General features: G+C 44.9%; 1 protein-coding gene across 8 annotated transcripts in view; it reads left to right on the top strand.

Annotated features, from left to right (window-relative positions):
• PHACTR4 (phosphatase and actin regulator 4) overlaps positions 1–24,525 on the top strand; it is a 149,493-nt gene that overhangs the window by 79,104 nt on the left and 45,864 nt on the right. Inside the window, exon 1 of one of the 8 annotated variants that reach the window (XM_030217615.1) lies at positions 9,571–9,845. The exons of the other annotated variants lie outside the window; for them this stretch is intronic. The gene's annotated coding sequence lies outside the window, so the exon portion shown is untranslated. Of the gene's footprint in view, positions 1–9,570; positions 9,846–24,525 lie in introns of those variants that run through there. 8 annotated transcript variants of the gene reach the window in all.

Here is a 24,525-nt window from a genome sequence, read left to right as displayed (position 1 = left end):
TAAAATAGATACCATTGGAGATTCTACATGGAATGTTGCTACTATTGGAGATTCTACATGGATGTTGCTATTCCACTAGCCAATATTCCATGTAGAGCTGCGCGGCCACATTGGTGATCCGCAAGGGCCGACTTCTACATTGGAATGCTGCTAGTGGAATAGCAACATTCCATGTAGAATCTATAGAAATCAAACAAAATAAAACATGGAAAAGAAAATAAGATGATACCTTTTTTATTGGACATAATTAATACATTTCTTGATTAGCTTTCGAAGGTTGCCCTTCTTCCTCAGATCAGAAATAAGCAATGTGATAGCTGACAGTGTATATAAGTGAAAACATTCAAACATTACTATGACAGTCTGACAGGGTGGGAGGATGGGGGTGGGTCGGAGGTATGCATGGGACATCAAAGCATATCATTGATATTCTAACAGGATGGGTGTGGATAGGTGAGGGGTGATCAACAGAGACATACAGCTTTATGGTTTATAATGGGCTAGGAACCCCAGATCCTTGTTAAGTCCTTTCTGTTGGGTGTTAAAATATTCAATCATTCTGACTTCAAAGGTCTTACGTTCTTGTATGGTTTTAAAGTTACCTTTCAGGATTCTCACTGTGACATTTGCTTATTTCCGATCTGAGGAAGAAGGGCGACCTTCGAAAGCTATCAAGAATGTATTAAGTTATGTCCAATAAAAAAGGTATCATCTTATTTCTTTTTCATGTTTTATTTTGTTTGATTTCTATAGATTCTACATGGAATGTTGCTATTCCACTAGCAACATTCCATGTAGAAGTCGGCCCTTACAGATCACCAATGTGGCCGCGCAGGCTTCTGCTTCTGTGAGTCTGACGTCCTGCACGTCAGACTCACAGAAACAGAAGCCTGCGCAGCCTTCTACATGGAATGTTGCTAGTGGAATAGCAACATTCCATGTAGAATCTCCAATAGTAGCAACATTCCATGTAGAATCTCCAATGGTATCTATTTTACTGTCATAGTAATGCTTGAATGTTTTCACTTATATACACTGTCAGCTAGCACATTTGCTTATTTCCGATCTGAGGAAGAAGGGCGACCTTCGAAAGCTAATCAAGAAATGTATTAAGTTATGTCCAATAAAAAAGGGGTCATCTTATTTTCTTTTCCATGTTTTATTTTGTTTGATTTCTATTGATAACCTTAAGAGTGGACTAACACGGCTACCACACCCCTCAAGGTTCAAAACCCCTCATCATGGAGCTAGCACTGATCTGTCATACAGGAAGTGAGCTTCACAAAGTGCTGAGCCCTGTGGGGCACGTGAACTTTGATTGTGCTCATGGTGCTGACCTGATGGAGGAATTGTGGCTTAAGTGGTGCCACCCTGAGGATCCTTACCAACCGCGGTACTCCATAGGCCGGACTCTGCTTGCTTTAACGCTTCCCCCCCCCATCCCCCGGCACCACAGGTGGCATAAGAGCAAACAGCCTGATAAGGATATGTGCTGAGTATATTATACTAGTAAAAAAAAAGACCCGTTTCTGGAGCCAATGAAACGGGCGCTAGCAAGGCTTTCCCTGTGCCCCCCCACCCGTCGTCGATGTGGGTGAATTGCTCCGCCTCCGCCCCTCAATGTCATAACGTTGACGCAAGGGCGGGGCCCAGAGACTGTGTTTTCGAGGCTTCAGAGCCTTCGAACATACGAACCTTGGCTTCAGTGACGTCAGAAACCAATAGAACGTTGAGGGTGAGTTTTATATATATAGATGGGGAAGGCTGCACAGATATGAATTTACTTGGGTGTAACCAGTGGGTTTCTATGTTTGCCATCACTTTTGCTTACTCTTACATTTCTTGCAATGGTATTCCTGACTGGCATATAACAGCTTCGGAGGAAGTTCTGTTGTAAAACCCTTCCTCCCCTTACTCATGGCTCCCTGGGATTAAAAAGATGAAAAGGGGGGTGGCGGGACTCTGAGAACAGCCTAAGGAAATGGGAGTTTCCAGCTTGGAAATGAACAGGAAGCAAAATGTTCCCTTCTGGACTCCCTCATGTAAGTGCTTAACCGATACCATGTAAGGAACCAAACAGAAGGGTCATTGCAGGTTGGATTATGCTTGATGAAACAGAAGGAAAGCCTGGAACCTTGGCTGTTTGAATTGTTATGATGTGGGAAGGAAGGGGTAACTAGCAATGAGACCTAACTGCAGAGCTTACACTAGTCTTTTACTGTCCCTCTGACTGTGATCAAGTTGCAAAAAGAAGAAACAAAACAGCAAAGATGACCAACAAAAGCAAAAAACAAAAAATATAAAAATAAAAAAAATATATATATAAAAAACGTCAAAATTTAAAATTAATCATAAGATATGTGTTTAAAAGATGAATCCATCAAAATCAAAAAATTACATAAAAAAGACCGACACTTTGGACTGTAAAAATGAAGAATCAACTTTATTAGCCAAACTGTAGCAGGGAGAAAGGGGACTCGACACAGCTGTGTTATCGGCCGTACTGGCCTGCATCAGGAGTCTTCTCTGCCGTCTGTTGATTATTAATTCTATCCAAATATAAAAAAAATATGTGTGTTAATAAACTGAAGCTATAGTGCTCAATTGTACGGAAACAAAGTTGTTGAGCGGAGAAGATCAGAGCAGGTCTCTGATCTGTGCAATCTATGTGAGCAAGTTGCTTCATCTTCCTCCTATTTGTAGAGCTATAAATGCCTAAATAACATTGTACCATTCCCCCCCTTCTCCCAGTTCTCGGCCACTAGCCTTTTCTAGGCCATTCCTCTTATACAGTGAGACTTCACATGTTCACCACATTGTCTTAGCATTCTTAAGGTCTAGACTTGAGCTCAGGAAGGCAGAGTGGCTTGCTTAAGGTGATAAGTTGCGCATTAGTGGTTAGATTTATTACACTTAACACAGGTTATAGAGAAATGTTCAGCGATGATTTCTGTCCGCATTGGCTTTTTAGCGCATTCGCAGCTATTTCTGAAGGAGAGGACACCCAGTTGAACCATATTTCTCATAACGCCCAGCAGGGGGTCAGAGGGTAGAACTGACCAGAAGTCCAGAAATATTTTTGGCTCCTGCCTTTTTTCATTGCAAGCTGATGGCGAGTTACATTAGGTACGGTAGATACTTTCCCATTTCTAGAGTGCCCAAGGGCAATGGAGGGTTAAGTGACTTGCCCAAGGTACAAGGACCGTTGGTGAAAATAGTTTGATTTATATGCTCAGAAGGAAGGATCCCCAGAGGCTTAGGCTGGTGGTGGGAGGCAGGGGGCTGGTGGTTGGGAGGTGGGGATAGTGCTGGGCAGAACTTATACGGTCTGTGCCAGAGCCGGTGGTGGGAGGCGGGGCTGGTGGTTGGGAGGCGGGGATAGTGCTGGGCAGACTTATACGGTCTGTGCCAGAGCCGGTGGTGGGAGGCAGACTGGTGTGTTGGGAGGCGGGGATAGTGCTGGGCGACTTCTACGGTCTGTGCCAGAGCCGGTGGTGGGAGGCGGGGCGGGTGGTTGGGGGGGCGGGGATAGTGCTGGGCAGACTTATATGGTCTGTGCCCTGAAAAAGACAGATACAAATTAAGGTAAGTATACACAAAAATGGCACATGTGCGTTTATCTTGTGGGGCAGGACTGGAGGACCATGCAGGTCTTTTTCTGCCGTCATCTACTCTGTTACTATATTTGATATATCTTTCAAAGGGTACACAGAAGCTTCAAGAGGTTTTTATTTGTTATTCTTTCTACTGTTAGCTTTTCAGAGGAAGCAGTTGAAGAACCACTGTATCTTTCTCTGGGATCCACCTCCCTGAAAGAATTTTATCCAGAATTTGTTTTGTACCATAGCAACACTGGTAACGCAATCTATTTAGCATCCTTTGATTATTCCTGGGTACTTAGATCTGCCAGTGCATGGGTTATTCATGTTTGCCTGGCATCAGAGCGCTTTCCTTTTTGATAGCTCTGTTCCACTGGAATTCATTGCTTTCTGTTCTTCCCACTGAACCCACACTGTTTGAAGTCTCAAGCTCAATTTAAAATATCTTTCCCCCTCCCGCCCTCTTTGCTTTTGGAGCTGTTCAGGGGGCAGTAGGTGGCTGACAGTTGCCGATCTCCCTTACTGCTCACAAGACACACTTCCTTTTCCACTAATATTTTTTTTTGTTACATTTGTACCCCGCGCTTTCCCACTCATGGCAGGCTCAATGCGGCTTACATGGGGCAATGGAGGGTTAAGTGACTTGCCCAGAGTCACAAGGAGCTGCCTGTGCCGGGAATTGAACTCAGTTCCTCAGTTCCCCAGGACCAAAGTCCACCACCCTAACCACTAGGCCACTCCTCCACTGTTGCTACTATTTGAGATTCTACATGGAATGTTGCTATTCCATTAGCAACATTCCATGTAGAAGTCGGCCCTTGCAGATCACCAAATGTGGCCACGCAGGCTTCTGCTTCTGTGAGTCTGACAGTCCTGCACGTACGTGCAGGACGTCAGACTCACAGAAACAGAAGCCTGCGCCGCCTCTACATGGAATGTTACTAGTGGAATAGCACATTTCCATGTAGAATCTCCAATAGTAGCAACATTCCATGTAGAATCTCCAGTAGTATCTATTTATTTTTGTTAATTTGTACCCCGCGCTTTCCCTCTCATGGCAGGCTCAATGCGGCTTACATGGGGCAATGGAGGGTTAAGTGACTTGCCCAGAGTCACAAGGAGCTGCCTGTGCCAGGAATCGAACTCAGTTCCCCAGGACCAAGTCCACCACCCTAACCACTAGGCCACTCCTTGATTTCTAACTCTTGATTTCACTCCTACTTTCCTAGCATTTGGAGTGGATTTTCCTTTCTGCTCTACGTATTATGTAACTGTGTTGACTTGTGTGTGGAAAGGAGGTATTCTATGAAACACAAAACATGAGCGGACCACAAAGTAAAACAGTAGCAACAATTCAAAATTAATGACCTCAAGCAAAATATTGGAAAGGGCCCACAGAACAGGGGGGATCCATAAGTGGATCCCCTCCTTTCCTGATCCAGTGCACAGCAGGGGGCCTGCTTGCTTGAACTGATACTGCTGAGCGAATAAGCTTTCAGGAGGATGAGGGGGGATAACAAGCTCTGAAGTAATCTAGGATTAGACCAATGACCAACAAATGCATATAGGTAGTTATTGTCTGATCTGTAGTGGGAGCCGTGCTGGCTCAACCTATGGACCAGTAAGACGTTGGTGATGAAGGTTGACAAAATCGCGTGGAGGCAGAGTGGAGGCACAGACTCCAATTGCAGGTTGGGGGAGCCACTAATGAAAAAGTTGGCTTACAGCACCACAGTCCCTTGAGCCAGCCCTTGTGGGAACCACTATGTGAGCAAGGTGGTCATAATGTTTGGCGTGGCAGGAGAAGTTTTTTTTTTTTTTCCTCCCCGTAATCGGAGGATGGTGGAAAGTTTTAGCAGACACCCGCTTACTTCACCCATTTTTTTTGTTCTTTTATACACCACTTCTGTTTTCTCTTGTACCTCATGTGTTTCTAGAATCACAGGCCTTGGAAAGAGGATGTCCCTTCTTCCTACTGCGCCCAACTTCGGCAGGTAGTGCCTTAACTACCTTTCCTTTCCACAACCGATACCCTACTAATGCTGTAGCCTGCCCAGGAGGGAGCAAGTGAATTTTTTAGATTGTCCTCCTTGGAGACACTTGAGTCTGCACTGAGTTTAGTCATCTCATAAATTATATGTAAGTGACACCTCCACCATGATATGTGTGAAATCTACCCCAGGGTCCTCAAAGCACAAGAAGCACCCAGAAACTTTCACAAAATACTTGCAGATGCTGGTGGTTGGGAGGCGGGGCTTAGTGCTGGGCAGACTTATACGGTCTGTGCCGGGGCTGGTGGTTGGGCAGCGGGGATAGTGCTGGGCAGACTTATACGGTCCTGTGCCAGAGCCGGTGGTGGGAGGCGGGACTAGTGCTGGGCAGACTTATACAGTCTGTGCCAGAGCCGGTGTGGGAGGCGGGACTGGTAGTTGGGAGGTGAGATAGTGCTGGGCAGACTTATACAGTCTGTGCCAGAGCTGACATACAGTCTGTGCCAGAGCTGGTGGTGGGAGGCGGGGTTGGTGGTTGGGAGGCGGGGATAGGGCTGGCCAGACTTATACGGTCTGTGCCCTGAAGAGGACAGTACAAATAAAAAAGTAGCACATATGAATTTATCTTGTTGGGCAGACTGGATGGACCGTGCAGGTCTTTTTCTGCATCATCTACTATGTTACTAGATTTCCAGGTTTTTTGCGGTCGTCTTGGATTGAGGTTGAACGGGACAGACTCAGGAATAATGTCAGGAAATATGTTTTCATGGAGAGGGTGGTAGATACCTGGAACGCCCTCCCGCAGGAGGTGGTGGAGATGAAAATGGTAACAGAATTAAAAAGTACGTGGGGTAAACACAAAGGAATCCTGTTTTAGAAGAAACGGATCCAAAGAGGTTTAGTGGAGATTAGGAAGCAACCGTCGGTAATTGGGAAGCAAAGCCAGTACTGGGCAGACTTCTGTGGTCTCTGCTGTGATCGTGGCTGGATAGATTTGGATCGACAGGAGTGGAGCTTTTCAGGGGCTTCAAGGCCAATGCTGGGCTGACTTCTCCGGTCATATGCCCTGAAAATGGCAAGGATAGATCAAGACCAGGTATACATATGAAGTATCACGTCATAACTTAAGTAATGAGTTTATCTTGTTGGACAGACTGGATGGACCGTACAGGTCTTTATTTATTTGTAACATTTGTATTCTGCATTTTCCCCACATATTAGCAGGCTCAATGTGGCTTACAAAATACCGTCATGGTGGATGTCAAGTACGGCTGGTATTAAACAAATACAAAAATTAAAAGGGTCAGGTAGATAGAGGTAAATGGATACAATAAGGACATGGAGTTTAAATTAAGATATTCATTATAATGTATATAAAGATGCAGTAAAGGGTTGAGGTAGTTAGTTGGAATCAAGAAGGTAGGCCTTGTGGAACAGGTAAGTCTTTAAAGTTCGTTTAAAGACTTGATGGGCGTGCATTATTTTAATGCTCTTTGGGTAATGCATTCCACATTCGCGTACTTAAGTATGAAAAACTTGATGCGTAGGTTGACTTCTATCTGAGTCCAATGCAGCTTGGATAATGAAGGTGCAGATAGGTACTTGAGGAACTGATGTGGTTTCTTGCTGGAAGATCTATTACATAGTAACATAGTAGATGATGGCAGAAAAAGACCTGCACGGTCCTCCAGTCTGCCCAACAAGATAACTCATATTTGCTGCTTTTTGTGTATACCCTACCTTTGATTTGTACCTGTGCTCTTCAGGGCACAGACCGTATAAGTCTGCCCAGCACTATCCCCGCCTCCAACCACCGGCTGTGCCACCCCAATCTCAGCTAAGCTTCTGAGGATCCATTCCCTCGGAACAGAATTCCTTTATGTTTATCCCACGCATGTTTGAATTCCGTACCATTTTCATTTCCACCACGTCCCGCGGGAGGGCATTCCAAGCATCCACTACTCTCTCAGTGAAAAAATACTTCCTGACATTTTTCTTGAGTCTGCCCCCCTTCAATCTCATTTCATGTCCTCTCGTTCTACCAAATCAATCAAATATCCTGGGGCCACGCCGTAGATAATCTTGTGAACTAGAGAGCAGATTTTGAAAGTTATGCGATCCCTGATAGGGATCCCCCTTATCTGTCGTCATCTACTATATTACTATGTTTTCACCCACAAACAGCGCGCTGGCACAAATGTGCTCAAGCTGGGACTTACCCACTACTCCTAGGAAGGTTTGATAGGCCGGTTGGTCTGTGACCTGGGACCTTAAGGCTAACCACCACTGAAGGGAATGACGGCTGCGCTCAGTGTTACGGCATAACTGAGCCTTGTGATCCTTGTGTGCTGTTGTGATCTGGTTTTGTGATACTAGAGGATGGTGTTCTCAAACATGTTTAATACTAACTGTCCCCTTCAAGGTAACACATTATAAAGACAAACTGGAGAAAATGAGAGCAGATGAGACCATACGGCCTATCCAGTCTGACCCCTACAACAGCTTCTGACCTCTTCTGTCCTTTCCTCTCACTTACAGATCCTCTGTAACTGTCCCAGGCTTTCTTGAATTCTGATAGTAGAGGAGTGTGGTAGCCGTGTTAGTCCACTCTTAAGGTTATCAATAGAATCAAACAAAATAAAACATGGAAAAGAAAATAAGATGATACCTTTTTTATTGGGCATAATAACTTTTTTGATTAGCTTTCGAAGGTAGCCCTTCTTCATCAGATCAGAAATAAGCAAAATGTTGGTAGATGACAGTAGATAATAAGTGAACATCAAAGCATTCAGTGACAGTCTAAAGATGAGGGTGGGTTAGGTGAGAGACAGGGAGAGCGTGGTGGATAGGAACGGGGAGATATGCAGGGAGAGAGGAGGGTGACAAAGCAGTACACATTTATGGTTTATAATGGGCTAGAAAACCCAGATCTTAACTCCTATCTGATGGAAGTCAAAATATTTAATCATTCTTACTCAAAGGTCGTACAGTTCCTGTATTGTTTTAAGTAGAGGAGTGGTGGTAGCCGTGTTAGTCCACTCTTAAGGTTATCAGTAGAATCAAACAAAATAAACATGAAAAGAAAATAAGATGATACCTTTTTTATTGGACATAACTTAATACATTTCTTGATTAGCTTCGAAGGTTGCCCTTCTTCGTCAGATCGGAAATAAGCAAAATGTGCTAATCAAGAAATGTATTAAGTTATGTCCAATAAAAAAGGTATCATCTTATTTTCTTTTCATGTTTTATTTTGTTTGATTTCTATTGATTCTGATACAGTCCTGGTCTCCACCACCTCTACTGGGGAAGAGGTCGTTCCACGCATGCATCACCCTTTCCATATAGAAATACGTCCTTCCTTAGATTACGCCCGAGCCTGGCCCTTTCACCTCATGCCTAATGCGCTCCCATTCCAGAGCTTCCTTTCAATTGTGCATTTATACCAGGGAGGTATTTAAAATGTCTGTTGTGTCTTCCTTCTCCCGCCTTCCTTCTAAAGTATATTTATTTAGATCTTTGTTTCCACATTGTGATAGAAACCAAAATTAAATTGAAGCCTTTGGGAAAGGGGTAGGTTTGGTGTGCCTGTGTAAGCTGCAGGTGATTGGAATACAGACCCAAGAACAGTGTTGGGGCAGACTAATAGTCCTGGGTTGGGGGGGGAGAAGGGGGGTTGTGGCAGTGACACTGGAGGGATCTTTTGTACTTTACAGAAGTTAGTGATTGCTTAGGGTAAGTGAAACTGATTCTGACTGTTTTTTTTTTTAATTCCTCTCCCCCCCCCCCCACCCCCCATTTCTTGCCTAGACACGAGCTGGGAAACAGTGAAAAAGGGGGTGGTGGAGGATGTGTATGTTTGATTATTTGGGTTATGCAGCTAAGCGCCCAGTGGGATTGCCAGTCTCCTCTCCTTCCTACCTCCTGCCCCCAAACCGGTGTTCTCTGGAATGACAGGCATTTCTGTGCTGAGCGAGCTGGCGTCCTTAACCTGATTTATTAGAACCACAATTGGCTGGGCTGGTGGGGCAACCGGACACCCCCTGCCCAAACGTCTTCCTATTGCCACCGCTCCTCCTGAGCTTGCGATTGCTGTGTCCATCCTTGAGTGGAATTACAAGTCTGTCTTCTAGTCCAGAGTGAGAAAGAGAGGCTTCTGTATCAAGGTCTCCCCCTCCCCCCCCCACCTAAGGAAAGAAGCAGTGATCATGGGTCAGGCATTCTTCTCTAAGCCGAGTGAAACCCGGCCATTGTGGTAAGTAAAAGAGAGTGCCCAGAGGAGGCTGCAGAGACTGGGGTGGGATCACAAAATGGTTTGTGTGTGTGAAAGTGCCAACTGCACAGACCTAGTCAAACTGGAAATGCTTCTGTCTTTGTGAGAACATAGCAGCAAGTTGTTTCTCGGAGGTGGTTATTCATTCTTCTTGACTAGACTAGTTCGCTGGGCTTCATTCTAGTTGTGCATGACTTTTAAGGAAAGCTCTCCTTTTCTTTCTTTTCTTCATGCCACTGTACCTTCACGGTGAGCAGTTATGTGGCCCGAGTCTCTGAAGGAGCAGGAAAGGGCCGTGGCTCAGGCAGTTTCAGGTTTAAAGCTCAGGAGTAAAAGGCCTTCCCTTTCCTCTTGTACAGTTAAGACATGGTTGCTGATGGTGGAATTCCACCGTGCTAACACGATACCTTTGATGTACCTGCAGCCCACTGTTTGGAGTCTCCTATTTATAGGAGCCCGGAGATTGCAGGCTGGCAGGACGGTGCTCCTAAAAAAGGAAGGTTAAAAGGACATCTGATATTGTATCGCATCCGGATAATCACCCCCTCCCCAATCACCTTTTTATTAAAAGTTCTAGCTGCACGGGTTGTAAGTTCTATTATTCAGATCTCGCTGAGGTTGCTTTTAAGCTTAATGGGTCCTGTGGATTTTACCTTGCGCCTTTTTTTCAGTGGTAGTTCACATTGTCCCTGAGGGTTTACAGGCTTAAGGGGCTGATACAGAAAGCTTGCCTTTAGTCATGCACTGCTTCTAATGCAGGGGTTTTCAGGATACCCACGTGAATATGCATGAGAGAGATTTGGGATATCCTGAAAACCAGACTGGCTAGGTGTGTCTTGAGGACTGAGTTGAAATTGTGATACTTGGAACTTGTATTCTGCTTTGAGTAGACTTTTTTGTTTGTTTTGTTTATAATGGGTTAAAAATCATGATTTGTGGTGCAGTGATCAGTAGTAGTAATCATTGCTTTTTATATTTAAGTTGTTTTTATGTATGATTTTTACTGCAAATGCAGGTTGTATGTTAACCACTTGTATCCACTCGCCTCCACCTACCCTCCTGTCCTCTTTCCTCTACAAATTAATTGATTTGTTTGCTTTATTTTTTGTCTACTAGATTGTAAGCTCTTTGAGCAGGGACTGTCTTTCTTCTATGTTTGTGCAGCGCTGCGTACGCCTTGTAGCGCTATAGAAATGCTAAATGGTAGTAGTAGAGGAGTAGCCTATTGGTTAGTGCAGTGCAGCTCCTTGTGACTCTGGGCAAGTCACTTAACCCTCCTTTGCCCCTGGTACAAAATAAGTACCTGAATATATGTAAACCGCTTTGAATGTAGTTGCAAAAACCTCAGAAAGACAGTATATCATGTCCCATTTCCCTATCCCCCTTTCCCTTATGACATCACAATATCAGAAGTGAGCCAAGTAACAGGCAATCAAGCCATTGTGACATCACTGATGAAGTTGGCTCTTATTGGTGGACTGAGCCTCCACCTACCCTCCTCTCCTCCTTCCTGTACACATTAATTGATTTGATTACTTTATTTTTTTGTCTATTAGATTGTAAGCTCTTTGAGCAGGGACTGTCTTTCTTCTATGTTTGTGCAGCGCTGCGTACGCCTTGTAGCGCTATAGAAATGCTAAATAGTAGTAGTAGTAACTGAAGATGAGCAAAAGAGTTATGCTCACTCTTAAAATAGATTTTAAAAGCTGTCTGAAAAAGTGTTTTTTGCTTATATATTTTATCTGCTTGTAAAACATAAATGGGTCAGTTCTTCCACAGTGACGTTTCATCATGTCCCCTTGTCTCATTTGAGCTGGGACCTGTAGAGTAAGCTGTGTCGTTCCAGAAAATAACGTCTATTGGGTTTGTCTTTGGGAAAGAGAAGCACCAGCATTGTATTTTAACACTATCATTGCGTTTTTCAATGGTGTTGAAGGCAGATGTGCCAGGAGAATAAGAGATTGCAGCTGTTAGAATATTCTGTTGTGTTTTATCCGGCGATTTTGAATTCTTATGCCTGGGTCTTAACTCTTGTTCCTCTTGTCTCCTTGTTACTTCCCCCTAATTTCCATTGTATCGGTTCTGTATTTCTTACCATTTAATTCAGCAGTACTGTACTGTGTTGTCAGGGCAGGGTGAAAGCTGAGACTTCTTTAAAATGGTTCTTTTCATCTCCTCCATGTATCTGGGACATCTCACAAAACCTCTACAGTGAGATCAGACCTCTCTGTATCAGGGCATGGTTCATGTAACGTGTGTCATAGTTTGGGGTACCTGGAATCTAGAAAGAAATTGTCTCAGAGCTAGTGAAGTGATGCTCCCCAGGAAGGATGATTGATTCTTTCCTGACTGCCAGGAAATCCAGCAAGTATTAAGTGCAGCAGATTGTGTATCATTCCTCATGCACAAGGTTGGGGAATAACTACCGCAGTCCCTGGGGCACTGGTTTATGGTAAGCATTGTTAATGAGATTGAGTTCAGGCTGCATATTCCACCCCCCCTCCCCTCATGCCCAGTTTTCAGGCTTCTGCTGTGCCCGGACGCCAGAAGAGGTCGTCCGGGCTTCGCCCAGGGGTTTTTAACCCCTTCTACTCTCCTCCCCTATCGGCGGGGTGCCCTTGTGACGGTGGGAACGTGCCCGCCCTGCTAGCACCCTGCTGGCCCCGGCGTGCATGCCATCGGGGCACGGCGCCATGTTATCTGTGGCTCCGTGCACCCTGGGGCCACTACGCCTATCTTTAATATACAGAGATGCCAGGACACCACAACACACTTAAATTAAGCAGCATCCAGAGCCCAAATATACATTAACAAGGAAATTATAGAAATGTATGTTCCTGTTGAGCCAGTGAGGCTAATTGGATCAGAACAATCTTTTAAAATTCCTGTTTAGTATATAAAATTAATTGCTTTTGGATGGGGGTTGGGGAGTGTCCTGTTCTGTGAATTCATCTTTAGAGAAAATGTTTACTTTCAGACTTTTGGCAAGTATTAAGACCCTCTGTAATTAGGGTGGGGGTAACACTCTGCCTTAACAAACTTCAGATATATCCTATTGGTTTTGAAAAGTGACTAACCAAGCTGGCAGGATAAAAAAGGATGAATAAAGTAACATTTACCACTGAGGGTGGTAATCCCCTCCCGAGCCCGTCAATTGCAAGCATGATATAACACAGCCACTGTACCCCTTCCCTTCAGGTATGCTTGAGCTGACTTGCAAGTGGCCATGAAGCATGGTTTTAAAGCATTAATGGAGGACAGGAAACATTACTCGTGTGTATAAGGATGGAGACAAGGGTGGGTCATATGTTGATCCCAGTGAGTTAAGCTGCATCAGCTGTATCAGAAGTGAACTCCAGGTAGGGTTATCTTTTTGTGTCCTCTGCCACGCCCCTTTCGGATCCTCATTCCGCCTCCTTTCCCCTCCCCCGTCACATAGTCCCCTCCCCCGCGCCCCCGCCCCACATCACATACTCCCCTCCCCCATCACATGCTCCCCTCCCCTTCCTTACCATCGTCCCTGGTGGTCTAGTGAGTCTTCGGGGCAGGAAAGAGCAGCCCCCTCTTTCCTGCCCTGAAGTGCTGCCTGCCCTTGCCTACATCCCTCTCTCGGTCTCGGCTGGGGATTCAAAATGACCGCCGAGAGTTGAAGGCGGTCCTCGCGAGACTTCAACTCTCAGCGGCCATTTTGAATCCCTAGCCGAGACGAGAAGGAGGATGGGGCAGGCAGCGCTCCGGGCAGGAAGAGGGGGTCTTTCCTGCCCCGAAGACGTTACTAGACCACAGGGAAGATGTAGGAAGGGGGAGGGGAGAGCCACGGCGCCGATGGATTCGCGCAACTGCACGCACCACTCTCCCGCACGCACGTTTGTCCAGAAATCCGGACAAAACGTGCGTGCGGGCAAAACCCACCGGACGCCCCGGACATGCCCTCAAAAAGAGGACATGTCCGGGGAAATCCGGACGAATGGTAAACCCTAACTCCAGGGAGTTAGAGGTGGGGGAAGAGGATGATCATACAGTCTCTCACCTCTTCTCAAGAGAAATTAGAAAGCATCGCAATGGTTGGGTAGAAAAGAAGGTGAGGATAGCAGAAGATTTCTGCCAGAGTCCTTCCTCAGATGTGTTGTAATGAAAGGTGCTCTAAATCGTTCTGTTTTATCTTTTCTGAAGCACACACACAAAAGAATAGAATGAACACCTTGGAAAATGAGAAAATATTGATCCACTGATAACAAAAGGGTCACTCTGAAAAGCTGCTTGTAAAACAATGCAGGTGATATACCTCACTTCCAAAGTTACTAATAATAATTAAACAAAACAAAACCTAAAACATTTTATTAAATATCCTTACTTTTTGGTTGAATACCTATTTGGATGGTGTCTGTAAATTTAAGGAAAGTTGCACATGAAGTCAGAAAGGCATTTGAATATTATCTCCGCTAAGATAGGAGGTGGATAAACAAGTCCTGCACAGCTGGTATTACTCTTTGGTTTTGACTAGTAGTAACTCCCTTAGAGAAACTCCCTTATATGGTGTGAAGCCCCGCCCAGCGCATCCCAGGATGCACTGGGCAGGGCTGGTCGCTTCCATTTTCGAGGCGGCGCCGATGGAAGAGGAGGGAGGCCACCTCCCCCTTCCTCCTCCAACTGAAGGTAGCGGGGTGGGGAAGGGCCGATAGACCACTAGGTGGGGTGGGGATTGACCCGCGGCTCACTGGGCCACCAGGGATATCTGAGGGGATGCTAGGGGGGTGGGGTTGGGGAGACCGGAGGTTCCGCCGAACCTCCAGCCCCCATTCGCTTGGCTCGAGGTGGGGGTACTTGGGGTCTGGTGGTCCCATGGACCTCCAGCCCCTATGTTTGACAGGTCTGGGCTTTTGACAGCCCAAACCTGTCAAACAAGTGCGGGAGGATTACAGTCCTCCCGCACTTTACCCTATGATCAGAGATAATAGCGCGCATAAATTTGCATTCCGGCGGTAATGCCCCCGCACCGTTCCAGCGCTACTTTTAGAACGCTGTTTGGAACAGCGCGGGGCTTTCGGTCATCTGCCCATCAGTTCTTCCATTAAAAGCTTGCGAAAGAAGCCAGCTTTCACCTTCCTAAAGTAGACCGTGGATGTAATTAAAGCTGTGATTTCACTGACTTTAGGTTGGGTTGCTGCTCCTCACAGTATGATTTTGAGACGGTTGCTGTTACTGCAGGTAAAGGGAGTGCTGTTGTGTGTAGAGGGCATGTGCTGGATAGACTGCAGCTGGCTTATTCCAGGAACGTCTTAGCAGCAGTACCAGTGCACAGGGTTGAACTGAGTGAGGGTTCTCCCTCTGTTTTGCTGCTCATACTGTACAGGAGGCTTCAGTCCAAAGCTGGGCTTGGTCAGCATACTTTAACATGGGGGGAGGAAAGAGGAAAAAGGGAGGAGGTGGTTTGAGAGAAGCTGTAAACTCCCACCACTCTCCGATCCCAGCACTCCTGAATTCTAATGACACTTGTGTGGCAAGTTAGATGCTTGGGCTGGGCTCTGTGCAGCTATTCCCAAAACACTTCTGGAACATGGCTGTTTTTAGGATTCTCTTAGCTGTAACAAAATCTTAGGACTTTAGAAATCTCGGTCAGTTTGTGGTGATGGATGAATTTTAATACGCTGTGCATATTTACAGTCCTGTGCAAACTGAAGTCCTAAGATTTTGTTACATCTAGAGAGTCTGGCATAAGTGCTGTTAGAATTCAAGAGCGCTGGGATCTGAGAGGTGTGGGAGTAACGTAATCTTTCTCACTGGGTATCGAATGTCTCTTGAAGCCCCACAGGTGTTGCCCCTGTGGAGCTTCAGTTTGTGACACCAGTCGACAATTGTGGGAGCAAGTTGGCATTGTCCTGACCAAAACTTTGGGGGTTTCTCTTCATGAGCAAAAACACTCTGTGTTTTGAAGGTCCTAGGCAGAGAATAAATCCTTTTTCCTTTTAGGGGACTTGACTTCTTGAGAGATGCTTGACAATACAGGCATGCACAGGGTGAATGTAAAGGGATCTTCATGTCAGTGTCAGGGGAAGAAACAGAGAAATATGACTGCAGATAAAGGCCAAATGGCCCATCCGGCCTGCTCATCCTCCGTAACCCTAAACTCCTCCTTTTCCTAAGGGATCCCACATGCTTGTCCCATGCTTTCTTAAACTCTGACACAGTCCTCGTCTCAACAATCTCCACCGAGAGGCCATTGCACACTTCCACCACCCTTTCCGTAAATGAATACTTTCTTAGATTCCTCCTAAGCCTATTTCCCCTTAACTTCATCATAGGCCCCCTCATTCCAGAATTTTCCTTCATTTGAAAAAGGCTCTCTTCCTGTACATTAATGCCCCTGAGATATTTAAATGTTTTTATCATATAAGTATATAAATATTGCCGTACTGGGACAAACCGAAGGCCCATCAAGCCCAGCATCCTGTTTCCAACAGTGGCCAATCCAGATTACCAAGTACCTGGCAAGATCTCAAAACAGTACAATATATTTTATGCTGCTTAACCTAGAAATAAGCAGTGGATTTTCCTCAAGTCCATTTTAATAATGGCTTATGGACTTTTCTTTTAAGAAGCTAGCCAAACCTTTTTTAAACCCCGCTAAGCTAACTGCTTGTACTACATTCTCTGGCAACAAATGCCAGAGTTTAATTAATTAATGAATTAATTGTTACATTTGTATCCCACATTTTCCCACCTATTTGCAGGCTCAATGTCGCTTACATAGTACCGGAGAGGCGTTTGGAGACTCCGCTGAGAACAAATACAAAGTGATGTTGTGTTAAGATAAAGTTCATGTGGCCCAGCCACATTAGGGCATCATATAACGGAAGAGTTGTGTTATGTCCATTATGTGCTTTAGTTTTGTTGTGTTGCAGAGATCAGGCATTTATGTTGGATCGGCAGGGAATTACACATTGAGTGAAGAAATATTTTCTCTGATTCGTTTTAAATTAGCTACTTTGTAGCTTCATTCACTCTCGACTCCATAACTCCAGTCTTGGCAAAATGTCCCAGTCTAATAATCTCCTCAGTCCTACCATTTTCCCTCCTCTCTTCCAGCGTATACGTGTTGAGGTTCATAAACCTGTCCTTATGTCCAAGACCGCTTACCAGTTTTGTAGTTGCCCTCTGAACCGACTCCATCCTGTTTATATCTTTGTGTAGGTGCAGTCTGTAGAATTTTTTTATTTATTTTTGTTACATTTGTACCCCGCGCTTTCCCACTCATGGCAGGCTCAATGCGGCTTACATGGGGCAATGGAGGGTTAAGTGACTTGCCCAGAGTCACAAGGAGCTGCCTGTGCCTGAAGTGGGAATCAAACTCAGTTCCTCAGTTCCCCAGGACCAAAGTCCACCATCCTAACCACTAGGCCACTCCTCCACGTTTGCTACTATTTGAGATTCTACATGGAATGTTGCTATTCCACTAGCAACATTCCATGTAGAAGTCGGCCCTTGCAGATCACCAATGTGGCCGCGCAGGCTTCTGCTTCGACGTCAGACTCACAGAAACAGAAGCCTGCGCAGCCTTCTACATGGAATGTTGCTAGTGGAATAGCAACATTCCATGTAGAATCTCCAATAGCAGCAACATTCCATGTAGAATCTCCAATAGTATCTATTTTATTTTTGTTACATTTGTACCCCGCGCTTTCCCACTCATGGCAGGCTCAATGCGGCTTACATGGGGCAATGGAGGGTTAAGTGACTTGCCCAGAGTCACAAGGAGCTGCCTGTGCCTGAAGTGGGAATGGAACTCAGTTCCTCAGTTCCCCAGGACCAAAGTCCACCACCCTAACCACTAGGCCACTCATAGATGAGTAGCCTAGTTAGAACCAGAGGTGGTGAACTGGATTAAGTTTATCAATTTGATATACTGCCTCTTTCGAAGCAGAAATCAAGGCGCTTTACATATGACTATTCAGGTACTTGCACTGTCCCTGATGGTCTCACAATCTTAAGTATATTGTACCTGGGGCAATGGAGGGCTAAGTGACTTGCCCAGGGTCACATGGAGCTGCAGAGGGAATTGAACCTGGTTCCCCAGATCTTAACCCACTGCTGACCATTAGGCAGCAGTTGGAATCAAATCTAGGTCCCCAGGTCCATTAGGCCACTCCTTACTGACAGGTGACAGAGGGTGATGGTAAATGGCATTCATTCTGAAAAAAGAAGTGAAGTGATGCATTTGGAGTGTAGAAATCCTTAAGAGGTGTCTGCTATACGGGGTGAGAGGCTGATGTGCACAGACCAAGAGAGATACCCTGGCATGATAGTGTCTGAGAATCTCAAGTTGGTGAAACAGTGTGAAGGAAGGTAGGCCGCACAGAGGCATAACCAGCAGAAAAGAGGAGGTGATATTGCCTGTGTACAAGTTGTCGATGAGGGTCCACTTGAAGTACTGTGTTTTTATTTATTTATTACATTTGTACCCCGCGCTTTCCCACACATTCCGCATTTTTAGGTATAACTTGTCTGGAATGTTTTTACGTTTGGGGAGCGTGCCAGGTGCCCTTGACCTGGATTGGCCACTGTCGGTGACAGGATGCTGGGCTAGATGGACCTTTGGTCTTTCCCAGTATGGCACTACTTATGTACTTATGTACTCAATGCGGCTTACATAGTAAATACAATTACAAAGTCTAGAGGAGAATATTACAAGTAGTAGTAAACGTAGTAATTGTGAGGTTTTGAGGATATGTGACTTGAATATGAAGGCAAAGATAGGATTGCAAAATGAAAAGAGATTGTGAAGGATAAGGGGTAGGAGGGGTGGAAAGGAAAGATAGAGGGATGTGCATAAGGAGATTGGGAGATATAGTCTAAGGTGGATGGGTTTAAAAGTTTAAGTACAGTCATTCGGGTAAGCTTTCTTAAAGAGGTGGGTTTTCAACATTTTCCTGAAGGGTAGATGGTCGTTGATTTTTCGGATGGATCTTGGCAGAGCGTTCCAAAGCTGGCTGCCCATGAAGGAGAAACTGGATGCATAGGAGGTCTTATATTTAATACCTTTGCAATTGGGGAGGTGTAAATTGAGGTGGGTACGAGACGACAATGGTCTGTTTCTGGTCGGGAGGTCGATGAGGTGGTTCATGTAGTTAGGGGATTCTTCATATATGATGCCCTTATGAATCATGGTGTAGACTTCAAAATTTATTCTTTCTCTGATGGGAAGCCAATGAAACTTCTCTCGAAGAGGTGTTGCGCTGTCAAATCTTGACTTGCCAAAGATAAGTCTAGCTGCTGTGTTTTGGGTAGTCTGACGCCTTTTCAGAATTAGGGTAGCAATGTAGAAAAACACATAAACCAAGAGAAGAAACAAAAGAGGGAGGGAAGTTAGGAGGGAGCAAAGGGGGAGGGCTATGTCTCAAACTTGCAGGCCAGTAAGTTTTGAAGGTTGTATCTCACAAAGGATATAAGGATTTGAAGTGGCTCAGAAGATGGGGCCTGTGCCAAAAGACGTGTGAGACGAGACTTGATGACCTGAGGAAAAGGAGGGATGGGGGGGCTATGGTACAGATGTTTAAATTCTTGTAAGGTATTGGTGTACAAACGAACTTTAAGAGACAGGGAAGCGATTGAACCAGAGGACATATGAAGTACCAAGGAGGAGGTAAAGAGTAACATAGGAAGTACTTTTTTACAGAGATGAGATAGATGCCTGAAACGCCTTCCTGATGGAGGGTGTGGGGACAAAAACGATGATGGAGTTTAAAAACGTGTGGGATGAACACAGAGGATCCTTTATATATATAAAGAGGAGGGAATCAAAACAAAAAACGTAAATGTCCTTCAAACAGGGCACAGAAGGAGGTAACCTGCACGGAGCAGCAGGTACAACTCGGCCACTTCACTGAGCAGACTGGGTGGCCCATGCTGGTCTCCGTCTGCTGTTTAGGCTTTGGAAGTACAGTGTGAAAATGTAGTTCTGTGAAAACTTACACCACTGATTCCGAAGAACGTCTTCCGGTGTTGGGCAGAGTTCGATTCAGGTTCAGCCATGCCCTGTGTGACGTGCCTGCACTGGTCATGTACAGATTCCCCTGTCTTCAGTAACCCGACAGCGCCCTGAAGTTGTTTGCTAGGCTGCAGTCATTCTCTGAATGGGTGTGGCGAGATTTTCTATGGAAGGAAATACGGTCAAATAATTGCTCATTGTTCACGGTAATTATTGGTTTGTGGGACACTTCTGTGCCTAATTCCCATGTGCCATATACACAGTGGTAGTATTTGTATATGGCAACTTCTCACAGACCACGGATTAAAAAAAAAAGTTGTTGACCTGCTAGTTTGGCATTTTACCAGCTCTCAGGTTTAAGAGGATAACTAGAGCACTTAACCTTTAACTCGTTTTATAATCAAAATTCCCGCATGCTGCTGGTAAACAGTGCTGGGATCTGAGACTAATTTTTTTTTTTTTTAAAGACTTGTATTATCTTCCCCTATTCACCACTCATTCTTGCAACTTGAACGAATTTGCTTGAAGCAGTAGCAACAGCTAGATCTGTTGTCCTTGCCCCTCGTCTTCGAGAATCCCACAATTCCTCTGCACGCACTCTTAATTGCATGCAAATCTATTCGTGTTCATTGTGACTCTCTCATGAAAAATAGTAGTCAACAAGGCAGTGGAACAATGGCAGTAGACCACCAGTGTGGCTGGTACGTTTGAGTAGATCAAAACCTGACACAGCCACATTTTGTCAAATGCTTGCATCAGTTTTTGCCTTGCTAAGAAATATAACCCTTGACCTTCTTCATGTGCTCAGTTATGGTATGAACAACAGTTGAAACTATATAAATATGGCTGCATTAGGTTTTGGTCTACTCAGACTTTTCTGCACTGGTTTTCTGTTTTCATTGTTTTTGGTTTTTTTTTTTGTTTTGTTTTACATTTGTACCCTGCGCTTTCCCACTCATGGCAGGCTCAATGCGGCTTACACGGGGCAATGGAGGGTTAAGTGACTTGCCCAGAGTCACAAGGAGCTGCCTGTGCCTGAAGTGGGAATCAAACTCAGTTCCTCAAGACCAAAGTCCACCACCCTAACCACTAGGCCACTCCTCCACTATTGCTACTATTGGAGATTCTACATGGAATGTTGCTATTCCACTAGAAGTCGGCCCTTGCAGATCACCAATGTGGCCGCGCAGGCTTCTGCTTCTGTGAGTCTGACGCAGGACGTCAGACTCACAGAAACAGAAGCCTGCGCAGCCTTCTACATGGAATGTTACTAGTGGAATAGCAACATTCCATGTAGAATCTCCAATAGTAGCAACATTCCATGTAGAATCTCCAATAGTATCTATTTTATTTTTGTTACATTTGTACCCTGCGCTTTCCCACTCATGGCAGGCTCAATGCGGCTTACATGGGGCAATGGAGGGTTAAGTGACTTGCCCAGAGTCACAAGGAGCTGCCTGTGCCTGAAGTGGGAATCGAACTCAGTTCCTCAGGACCAGAGTCCACCACCCTAACCACTAGGCCACTCCTCCACTGTTGCTACTATTTGAGATTCTACATGGAATGTTGCTATTCCACTAGCAACATTCCATGTAGAAGTGGGCCCTTGCAGATCACCAATGTGGCCGCGCAGGCTTCTACATGGAATGTTGCTAGTGGAATAGCAACATTCCATGTTAGAATCTCCAAGAGTAGCAACATTCCATGTAGAATCTCCAATAGTATCTATTTATTTTTGTTACATTTGTACCCTGCGCTTTCCCACTCATGGCAGGCTCAATGCGGCTTACATGGGGCAGTGGAGGGTTAAGTGATTTGCCCAGAGTCACAAGGAGCTGCCTGTGCCAGGAATCGAACTCAGTTCTTTGACTACTGATTTTTTTTTCTTCTCCCTCTCTTTTGGTCTCATGAAAATAGAAATGCACCGTGCTAGATCTTCTGACTATCACCAGGACAGGTCAGCAGGTTGGAAGATCTAGTAACATCTTACTGAGCAGAGTGGCCTTTTTTTTTTTTTGCTGCCGTCTATGTTGAATGGGTATCGCTCATAACTTTTCCATTGCATTTTTATTTTGAAATATCTATGTGCTTTATTTCTAGAAATCTCCTTCCTCGAGACCACATATCTTTGTGTTCCTGCATAGGATTCTGATGACTAGCAGTACAGCAGCACCTTGGTTTATTTAAATATAGAATGCTGACATATCCTCTGGGGTATAATTTAATCATAAAAATGGCCTTAATGTCTGTGGCACTTAATAAACTTCCTTCCCTTTTTCCTTAAAAACAATGTTCTGTGAAACTTGATTTAATTCTCCCTATCCTGGTGCAGTAAAATTGTACCTTTTGGGAATATGTAAGACAGCGCTGTTTACTCTTGTGTTTCATTTTTTAAAACATTTATATATCTCCTGGAAAGTTTCTGTAGTCTTTGTTTGCTGGTAGTTTTGAACATTTTAAGTTTGTACATTTTGTAGTTGTCTTCCTATCAATTACCCTTATAAGCTTGACTCTATTAAGGTGAAGTTATAGTTCAAACAGCCTCTTTTTCTAGGGGAAATATTTTCCATTAACACGATTGCATGTTTTATGTAACATCAGACTTTTGAGTGAGACACACAATCCAATTATTGGAAAGAAATTATTATTATTGCATTTGTACCCCACATTTTCCCACCTTTTTGCAGGCTCAATGTGGCTTACAGAGTGTTATTATGATGTATTCATTACGTGATCTTAAATACAATCGATGATTTAACGAGATGCTATAGAATATTTCTACAGCAGTTGGGTGCTCGGTACATTCTTCTGTGGTGGTGGGAAAAGATGTCCAAGAACGATTGTGGAAGTTGATAAAGCACATGACGGGATCTGTGTGGCTTTTGTCCTTGATAGGAGCAGGTGGGTAGAAAAGTTGAATCCTGAGGTAATCATATGCTGTCTTTTTTTTTTTTTTTCCCCCCATCACATTTAAATTGTTTACATGCAACATTTGCAATGTAAAACATTTTGCATTTTACCTGTGCCAATGAAGCATGTACGCTGGTTTCAGGCTTTAACAAAGGAATTGGATTTTGGATTTAGCATATGCCCTCTTTGGTTACTACTACTACTTGACATTTCTAAAGCGCTACTAGGGTTGCGCAGCGCTGTACAATTTAACACAGAAGGACAGTCCCTGCTCAAGGAGCTTACAATCTAAAGGACAAATGTACAGTCAGTCAAATAGGGGCAGTCTAGATTTCCTGAAAGGTATAAAGGTTAGGTAACTCAAGGCAAGTTAGGTATGGTAGATTTTTCTCTGTCCCCAGAGGCTTTACAGTCTTAAGTGTACCCGAGGTCATAAGGTGAAGCAGTGGGATTTGAACCTAGGCTTCCCTGGTTCTCAGTCGGCTGCTCTAACCAGTAGACTGCTCCTCCACTATGAAATGTTTGCTATATTGTAAAACACCAATAGCGTGCAGTCCTGATAAGTCATTCAAAACTGAAAAAGTGTAAATGAGCCTAAAAGGCGCACACTCTTTGGAAACTGACCAGGTTAATTGTCCGAGTATTGATGCTCAGACTTTCCCGGAATCTTCTCCTGACAAGTTGGCAAACTGTGGCGTTCCGCTATGTGTTGTATGAAGCAGAGGATGCTCTGTAGGTTGACAGGTACGCTGTTGTAGAAATTGGTGACAGTAGGAGTGAGCTCAGAGTTTGGGCTGGCAGTGAAGAGACTAACGCTTTAGGCTTGCCCGCCCTACCCTTCCCTCTGAGGAATTGTGCCATGACCCAAGGTGGAGTTGTGAGTATTCATTGTATTTTTTTCCCCCCCACCGAATTCTGTTGTTCTTGGCTCAGGTACCGCAGTCTCTTCTGGCACCTGCAGTCCTGTCTCTTTCCCTGACCTGTTCATGGTGCTGGTATAAATTCTGATATTTGAGCCTGGGAGACTGTGTCCAGATCAGGACAGTGCAATAGGTAGAGCCCTGCTCTGCCAGCCCAGCAGGAATGGGGGGGGGGGGGGGAGGAGGAGTAGTTGAGCCAGCATTTTTTTCTATTTTTGTAATTATTTATCTTTCTGCTTAAACTGAACAGTTTCCTCCCACTTATTTTTCTTTCAGCTGAGTCAGAATCAGGGTTGGGATCAGACACAATGAGACTTCATTTGAAAGTGCGCAGAGTTTTTTTTTCCCCTCTGATGATGGTTATTATTATGTCATCCCCGGACAGGGGACCTTGTATCTTCTGGAACTCTGGGACAGGGGCGTAGCCAGACACCTAATTTTGGGTGGACCTAGGCCCAAGATGGGTGGGCAGAAGAACCTTGCCCCGTCCCACAGGTGATTTGGTCTCTCCTCTCGCCTGCATGCCATATGGTCTCTCAAATATCCCCCCCCCCCCTCTCCTGTATACCTTTTAAATAGCAGATTTTCACCAGCAGAGAGCAGCAACTAATACACACTGCTCGTGCTGGCCCCACAGCCGTCCCTCTGATGGAACTTCCTGTTTCCGCCTAGGCAGAAATACATCAGAGGGAAGGCTGTGGGGCCGGTGCGAACAGTATGTATGTCACTGCTCACTGCAGGCGAAGATCTGCTACTTACAAGGTATGCAGGAGGGACGCTTGCTGGGAGTTTTCGGCTGGTGGGGCTTGGGGATCCCTGTCAGACACATCATAGGTATGCTGCTACT

The sequence above is a fragment of the Microcaecilia unicolor genome, chromosome 11 (genome assembly GCF_901765095.1).
Source record: "Microcaecilia unicolor chromosome 11, aMicUni1.1, whole genome shotgun sequence".
NCBI classification, from domain to species: Eukaryota; Metazoa; Chordata; class Amphibia; order Gymnophiona; family Siphonopidae; genus Microcaecilia; species Microcaecilia unicolor.
This window is presented reverse-complemented; position numbering and strand designations above follow the sequence as displayed.